At 32.3% G+C, this 9384-nt stretch overlaps 1 long non-coding RNA gene across 1 annotated transcript; it reads left to right on the top strand.

Moving 5' to 3' along the window:
• The first annotated feature begins 5876 nt into the window (after nucleotides 1-5876).
• On the top strand, nucleotides 5877-9070 carry LOC120781301. The gene is made up of 4 exons (XR_005706046.1): nucleotides 5877-5955; nucleotides 7062-7356; nucleotides 7986-8053; nucleotides 8728-9070. It is a non-coding gene; the product is annotated as an uncharacterized LOC120781301 (long non-coding RNA).
• Nucleotides 9071-9384: the final 314 nt, after the last annotated feature.

The raw sequence follows: 9384 nt of genomic DNA, 5'->3' as shown, positions 1-9384 counted from the left end.
CGTAAAAAATTCAAACTTGTTCCTGGCTGAAATAAACCAAATTCAATTGCCACCAAAATGGGCTGTTAGCAATTTGACGGTTAAGTGACTTTGGAAATAAAGTGCTACTATGCGAGGGAAAGAGAAGAAGCATAACTACTTTAGAATCGCCTGAGCAACAATTTAATGGCCCGGAAAATGTTTACCGCAAACTACAGAATAAGTGGAGGTATTGAAAGGCAAAAGTGGCAGAGAAAGAGCGAACTTTGAAAAACAAAAATATTTTGATTTTATGCGTTCCTTGAAGTAATTGAAGTGAACTTTTTATTGTCGGCGAGTACAATGTATTTTGAAATCAGCAGCGTCTAAGTTGTAATATAATAATCGTGAACATAGTTCTTAAAGCGGAACGTTCAATTTTTCGCGAAATTCTGTGAAAATGTTCAAGGTGCCTTCCAAAACAAACGGAAATGGTTTTCTCGGCGAAATCCATTTATTTTATTCAAAATAGTCTCCATCTGCTTCAATACAGCTTTTTGCATAGTCCAAAAGCATGTCGAACGAGTGTTTTAGCTTATTGGCCGGTATGGCTACCGGCATCCGGTAACGAGCTATAAAGTTCCACTTTTTTTCAAAGCGCTTCTGGAGATTCACCGTCACAGTATTATTTATTAATAATTTTCATTGATTCACGTTCTTGTACTTTTCATAACAAAAAAGTTTAAACAGTCTAGCAAGAGGAAAAAAAACAAATGAATAAATATAATCAAAATGATTTCCCAACCATGTGGGTTCCTTTATGCTAGAGAATAATGAGTCATGCTTGAAATAAATCTAACAAAGTATGAAAAAAGCTTACAAAGGCTATCGTATAAGAATTCATATGAAATATTGCATTCGGCTCTAAGAATTACTAAATGTGGGTTATGTTGAAACATTTGCATGATAAGCCCATTCAATCTAGTCCTAATTCACTGGACGTATTTGCGATTTTTTTTTTCAGAAATTTTGTCGCATTGTGTGCTTAAGAATTATAATAAACGGAATTAAACTGACTTTACCTTAGAATCACTTCGATACGTTTATTTACAGCTGCTTAGGAAAATTGCTGAGCTAATTAAAAATCCAATACTATAGCCATGCTGTCAAGCTTTAATTACCAGCGCATTTCATTAGCATTTTCATTATTTCATGCAATAGAATTATAACTAAAGTAAGGTGACTATAAAGAAGAACTATAATCTATATTTAAGTCTGTGTCTATGGATAGAAATATAACATAATATATATTCCTTCTTAAGGACAACTTTAACAATTGATGTATTCTAGTCGTTTTCTGATTGTTGCGCTTCACTATTGTCTTAAATATATTATATTAAATGCCATAATAATAGTTTCGTACTATTGAAGTGAAAAGTAAGTATATTTCGAAATTAACTTATTTATTAGGTAAGTACCTGAAATCAAATGGGAAATATGCATACATTTTTCAAGCTTTCGTATAGGCAAGATGAACTGGAAGATGTTTATAATTGACTTCAGTCATAAACTTTCATCACTAAATATAAGAATCCTATTATCATACAACATATTTCACTCAATTAAATACCTGAATACTAATGGAAAACTAAATGCTTCCAAGTAATCTCGTCACTGTCATGTTGTAATGTCTATTAAACGGTCTATTACATACACCGAGCTGTTTAATCTATTCTTATTTTCCCACATAAGCGAGCACAAATACATATATAGTTATATACTCTTCCAAGAACAATGATGCAAAAATTTAACGCTTCTGCCACTTTTCTCTACCTCCTAGCTGTATGCACATATACAAAGGGAAAGCATCGAATCGATTTTTACTGGACATCGGATATACACATACAAGTAATTAATTAAAAGCAATTAATTTAGCTTTGAATGTGAGCCCACTTGTATGCAAAAAAGTGGCACCTGTGCTACTTTGTATTTATGTCATTATGTAGGGGGTCGCCGGGCTTATATACTGGCAGGGTTAAAAATTAAGTGACAGAGCAAGAAAACGAGATATCCATAGACTTTTCAGAACATTGCAGGTGTTTACGAGAGGTTCAGCTCCGCAACGACATTCGCATAAGCTTACGTTTTTAGACCGAATTTTAGCACAAATCGCTGCAGTAATGCACAGTTAACTGGTTGTTGCAACGGAATATCACACGGAAACGCAATATTTTCTGACCTATTGTGCGTATACCATGCGTGAATATGCATCTCTATGGTATATGTTAGTATGAGAGCTGGTTTAGTGACTGTGTATGCGCGAGTATTGTATCTTAAGTAGTTGTTTGAATTTTACTTATTCGCCTTCAGTAATAGTCTACATAAAAATATATCAAAATGTCGATATGATACAATTTTTTTATTCTAGACCAAAACTTCTTTTGACATATACTTCATCCAAAAAATTAAATCTAGTATTCAAACAGTTAAACTAATACTCTGTTGAATACCAAGCCTTTTTGTTTTTCTTAAATAAAGAATTATAGAAATTGCTTCCAAATACTTAAAAATTTTTAACACAGCCTTTGGCAAGCACGTACTACGTACGTAGTATATTATAACACACAAATAGTATTACATGTTAACAGTTTGGCCGGGATCAAATGGAATTCGGAATGCACCACACCTCGATAATCGACGAAAACTGTCAAAATAACCTTAATTTTTGACCTCCTTTGTTGTTTTCAGCTTCGACTCACAATTACCACGATATTCGGCCGATTGATCATCTATTTCCGAATCGTAAGCATAGATCCAAGATTCAACGCCAATAACAATACGTTTCATGACATGCTAGTAGTCGGAAAGCATTGTTTCACAGACGTTAACACAACGCTGTTTTTCGAAAAAATTTAGTGATTTGGTGATACCAATCGTGCTTTCAATTTCAAATTTTCATGCAAAATGATCTGACTGTTCTCAAGTCCAATTTTTTTATTTTTTTGATGTTGACACCAGTTGATGTTGATGGCCGTCCTGGACATGGTTCGCCGTCGACGGTACTATATTTGCCCTGTGGTCACTTAACAGCCAATATATCTGTAAAGTATCGTGAAAAGAACACATTTTATTAGCAGATGATTGCCAAAGTTAAGTTGTTCGGTTGGTTAATGCTTAGGCGAATGTGTTTCTGTTGACCACCAAGCAATAAAAACAAATTGCTGGAAATAAAATAAATAAAAGGAAATAATACACGAACGTACACGTACTCACTAAGTGCTCTTTTGTACGTCATTTTAGCTCTCAACAGCTTCACACCTTAGATCCACTTCCTTTTAGTGCATTAATATTTAGTATGCTACATCATTAAAAACGATGGCTATCAATGAAAATGTCGATGACAGATTATTATTGAGAGAATAAAATTAATAACATTTTATCAACATTTAGTGGTCTTTTCAGCAACCGATTAACCAAGTATGGACACTAAATACTTCTTGAAAAGCACAAGTAATGATGTATTAAAACATTTTTGATAAAATTTAATCAAGAAATTGATGTGACATCAGAATTTGATACGATGTGATGTGCTGTATGATATGATGATGTGATGTATATGTTGTGATATGGTGTGATATGACGATGTTGTGATACAATGATGTGATGTAATAAGGTTTGCTATGATATGCAGTGGTATGAGATGATGTGGTAACATTCGTAGTTATATTCAGAGTACTCATATATACTCAAGTGATCTCATGGAATTGATGATTATAGTAACAGTTGTACCTCGGATAGTGAAATGATTTTCAGTTCAAATCCCACTATAAGAGTTTCTCGAAACGTTTTCCTCAATTAAGATTTAATGTAAATAAGCATCCATTCTATCAAAGAGGCTCTATTTTTATTCACATTTTAGGAACAATTTCGAAGCATATATTAAATGCTGACAAAATGTTTGCGGCATACCTCCAACCTGAAAATGTCCACATATGTCTATACATTGGATACCACATACATATATGGACATTATATTCACTGAAGGCAGTTGTGTAGAATAGTAGTCGAGGCAAATTTTAACATATATTTCTGGCAATACCGGCACCAGTAGGATTAGTTTGCTACCTCAAATGGTTCGAGGCAACATCTGCGTTTGCACGCCTCCACACACACCGTCAGTGAGAACCCTGGCACTGTCAGTGTTTGTACAATATTATTATTGGAAGCAATAAAATAATTTTCATATGGGCGAAGAGTCTGTTTTGAATATCATTTTATTGTTGGCCATAAAAATTATGCAAAGTGTTATTGATGTTAGATCTTAAAGCTGCAATGCCTTAGGTGAGACGCTGCTGGTAGAGCACAGGCTTAGAAGGCGGGGTAAGAATGTGCAGAGAGGATTCGATATTTATAAATTAAACGAATTTTTAGCTCGGTAGGAACAAACACACCGATAACAGTCATAATATGGTATATGCATTGAAAGTTATGTGTAATTGTTTGTCTAAAATATTATTGACTTATCGATCTGTATTGAATTTTCATAACAGACATTTGCATAGAAATTATATTTTCGTAGATAAAACACAGCTGGCACAATTTAGTCACACTTAAATTGTCTTCGATGTGGGAATGTACACATTTGCTATCCCAAATTTCATCCACTTTCACGAAAGTTATAAATATACCTAGTACATATTTACATATGCCTTGTTTTTCGAAGTTGCTTCCACACATCACATATCTGCGGTTTCAAAATAAAGATATTACTTAACTTTAATGGCGATGGCGGTTGAAGTAAAAAATGGTTCATTCAAAGAGAATCGAAATGCAAGTATGTATGTGTAATATTACGCCTACCGACAGCAGTTGTCTATTTGGATATTACTGGAGTGAATGAGATGAGCAACCTATTATCTACATACTATTCATGCAACGAACTATAGAATCAGCGTTAACTAACCTAAGAAGGATATTGCATTTTATCTTTAGGGAAATAACTATACGCAAACATACATATGTTAAAAAAAGAAGAAACTGTAGGGAATAAAATAAGCCACAACATGCAAATAAGTAAGGTGTTGAAGCCTTAACACTACTCATGAGTCTACTCTGGTTGATGTGCAGTAATGTGCTGGTCACGCTTGTAGCCAGCGGTCTATGTATGTTGCACCGCTAACTAGTTGTTTGGTCGCCTGTTTGTATGCAAAGAATTTGAATAAGAATAAAGAACACAGCATACGGAAGTCAACATAAAGAATCGAAGGCAAAGTGATTGTTGTGTACACATAAAATCGAATATTCTTCCATGCCATTATATAATTATATTTATATTTCCTGTGTATATATACTAATTTTTTTACTTGCTGATTTATTTTGTTGCTTTCATGAAAATTGTAATTATTTCATAATTTTTCTGCCAAAATTTCTCTTATGAGATTTTTTTTTTTAAACTCTGATTTACTCGTATTTTTAAATGAAAGTAAAATTAAAGTCTTTTATACATCTTGCATACAAATCAGCTGTTAAAACTGTTTTGTATAACATTTAAGACATCCGTGCATTCAAAGATAAAAACTCATAATTCGCCTCCTGTATTCAAATACATATGTATATATGTGCGTAACGAAGAAATAATTACATACTCTAGCACTCACTTATAGTATAATGTTAACAATTTCATGGTGCACGTACAACAATACTTTTTGACTGTCGGCCTTTTCCTCAAAATTATCATAACCAAAGCGACGTGCCACAACTGCGGCGAATTCAACGAAGTTAACAGCATATTAAGAGACGCCACTTCGCTTGAAGAGAATAAATGGAGATGCAACGAAGCAAGTAAAAGAGAATTGCTATTGAAGAGAGAATACAGCGAATTTTTAAAAATTAAAGAATTCGCAGCAGTATGGCTGCTATATTTTGACGCTGTAAATTACCTTGTTGAACTTGTGTCCCATAATGTTTGGGTTACTAAAATATCAGTTATTGTTTTTGGTATGATAACTGACACCAAGAGATTAATAAAAACTACAAATTCTCAAAACAATGCACTCATGAACCACAGAGGATGTGGAACAAAAAGGCTTACCGTAAAAATTAAAACAAAAAAAAGTACATTTTTTAATCATTTTTTAATAGTTTTCAAGGCCTGCGTATAAAATATTGTACAAGTATGTAATTCTGAATCAAAGGAAAAACATAAATTTGGTCATAGCATTGTCAATAAATTATAAAAAATTATGAATCTATAATAGTATTGAAGATAGCCAGGCGTTTTGTGAACATTTCAAAAGAAAAAAATCAAGCAAATCGGTTGAGTAGTTCGACCAGAATCATGTCCGCCAGTTTAAAAAAGTGTGTTTTGAGAAAAACGCGTTTAAAGTTTGAGTTGTGCACTCCGAGCGCTCGGAACGTTGAGCGGTATTATTATTTTTGGGCCTTTTTTGAAAACTTTCAATGATAAAGTGGGTTTCTACATTAACTGTAAGGGTATGAGAGAACAGAAAATGCAAAAAAAAAAATTGTTTTTGAAAGGGGACTACCCTATTGACCCCTTAAGAGTGGAGGAAAACTGGCTACAACACTTAGCAAGGGTATTTGTTTATTTTTTTTTTAACTTTCACCTTACTTTGACATATAATAAGTATTTAAATGATGAACACGTTATGAGTTTTATTTATGAAATCAGAAAAAACCCCATGTATGCGAAAGAAAACTTCTGACATTTATTTAAATAATAACCGACAAATCGAGTGAACTCATTTAAATTTCTCCTTTTTTTTTGGCAAAAAAACTTCCTCACCCTTTAAAATAATATGCATTGATTAGATTACCAACTAACTTTAGTAAACAATACTCTCATCCAACTCTACCACGTTGTCTTCACAAATTAAGCAATTTTGAATTTTCCCAAAAGTTGGAGAACTCGATAAATGCATTCACAGCTATGTGCAGAAAATTCTAAGCAACACATACATATATTCACAGCAAACAAATTTAAGTAATGCCTACTACTTTCAATTTACGTCTATAAATTTAATAATACGCACATGTAAAACAATATTCCCCAAACTTAAAAACCCGCTTTTGTCAAATTTTAGTACCCACAAAACGAACCCACCAACTTGAATTAAAAGTACACAACTCCCACAAAATCTACTGCAACTTATATAAGTTAAATAAATTATATAATGACTGCAATTGCACCGCTGGCTGCAAAAACTAATCAAAGAGCAATCACCATTTGCAGTTGGAAAAATGCGCTAATGTAGTGAAGCCAGCCGAATTTCATATTGATATTTAAACAAATTATCATTGGTTTTAATCGAATTAGTGAAATAAGTTTGTAATTCTAGCGTAAATGTGAATATATAAACAAAGCAGTTTAGTTGAAAGGTAAATGATAGATAAATAATAGTTGTTGTTGTTACAGCCATTTCAGCTATTCACATATTTTTAGTTTAATGGGATTTTCATTAAGCGCCACTAAACTTTCTTTTCATTAATTTTTATTTTTATTTTTTATCTTACAAATTTGTTTGATATAAAATGCGAACGAACGTATATTTTTCAAATAATAATTACAACATGAAATTTCGTATAAACTACGACCAAACAATTTTGTGATGCAACTATATTTATGTAAATTATTCTGTAAAATATATCGATGCGTAGAGAAGTGAAATGATGTGTCGAAAATGGGTTTACCCAAACAGAATGTAAGTGCAAAACTTTTGCCTGCATTTTAATAACAAAAACTATTCAGTCAATGGAAAAGAATGTTTGATGAGGGCAAAAGTTTACATTTAGTTTTGCATTTACAAATTTTTAATTCATTTACTTCCTATTTAAATAGATTCACTGCTTTTTATGTTAAGACATTTAAGTTATTCTTAAAAATTTTCGGCTTCAAAATCAATCACACCAAGTAGAAAGCAAATCTTTACTTCTTTATGTTATCTATGCATTTGAAATAGTATAATTTCTGCTCATATATTTATAGAAAAAATTTTTATTTTCTACAGTTTGCATTCACATATTGCATAAATCATTTCTGGGTTACGGCTATGATTGGACAAACTATAAAAGGATGGTATGTAAAAAGTGGAAAGGCTATATATTTCATTTAAATATTTTTAGGCACAACAACAACAAAAAATTGGTAATGAAATGTACAGCATTGCAAATTTTTTTCAAAGTAGTTTTCCTTCCTTTTCGTAAATTGTATTTCCCTCTCTGTTATTTATGCTCCATACCGCGTTTATATTTGAGCAAATTCTAAATTTGTTATTTCGGTTTTATTGATAAATAACGTTAACTAAAACACATAATAAAACTTACCTATTTTTTGTACTTAAAAGTAGAACTTCCTTAACTTGCAAACCGCTCTACATCTTAGCAAATCTGAAAACTTTAAATAGGCAGCTCCGCGTATATACAAACCTGCTATGCTTACAGGCTTATGCTTCAATATTTCTGTACAAAAGATCCGAATAAAATTACTCAATCCATATCTAAGAAATAAATTCGCAAAAAACTCTGTTTTTTGTTGAAACCCTAACCTCCCCCTTAATTTAGTCATATCATAAATAACATTGTTTAATCAACCACAGCAAAAGTACTTAATTCCAAAAAAAATCTTAAGCACTTCTAAACTCAAATGTGGAGCGCTGAGAAACAAGCCACCCCTTTATTCAAAATGCAATAAAATACAATTTCATGTTATTCACACTTCTTCGGTCATTTTCTTCTTTTTGATTTTTTTAGTTGCCGGTTGCTGCAGATCAACACTTCTTCACTAACTTGGGACCACCTTTTCAAAACTTTTACTGTAGCAAATCAGTGACGCAGAAAGCTGCAAAGCAACGAAGAAACAAATGCAAGTAAACACAAATAAAAACTGTCAATAAAATCAAAAAAGGTAAACAAAAGGAAGAATGAAAAGAACAATAATCGAACTAACTGCAGAGGAAGGGAATAAATATGTAACAAGGTCACTCGAACAAAAAAATTGGCAGGAAGTGAAAATAAATTTGGGTAAGTTATGATAAATAAAAACGGCGAACGGTGAAAGTGGACTAAATTATGTTTTGAGAAACTAACGAATTCAAATATTTATTTGGAGAATCCTGAAACTAAGCAACACTAGACCGAAATTGTAAGCAAATAACGGAAATATAGTATTAGAAGGGAATTCAAGGGCAATCAATGATCAGATGTAAGATGAGACTATTTTCCGGTCAAACCTCATTAAATTTGTAAATATTGGACTGAAGTTTGGCACAAGTTTCAACATTTTGAAATTAGCCAAGTAAATGAAAATCGTAAATGTGGATGACAGCTCAAAACTGAAGCACGACAAATTGAAACACAATTTCAATGAATAGAGAATACAAATCACACAAATGTCAATACGATAAATGA

Source organism: Bactrocera tryoni, unplaced genomic scaffold, assembly GCF_016617805.1.
Source record: "Bactrocera tryoni isolate S06 unplaced genomic scaffold, CSIRO_BtryS06_freeze2 scaffold_545, whole genome shotgun sequence".
NCBI lineage: Eukaryota > Metazoa > Arthropoda > Insecta > Diptera > Tephritidae > Bactrocera > Bactrocera tryoni.
This window is presented reverse-complemented; position numbering and strand designations above follow the sequence as displayed.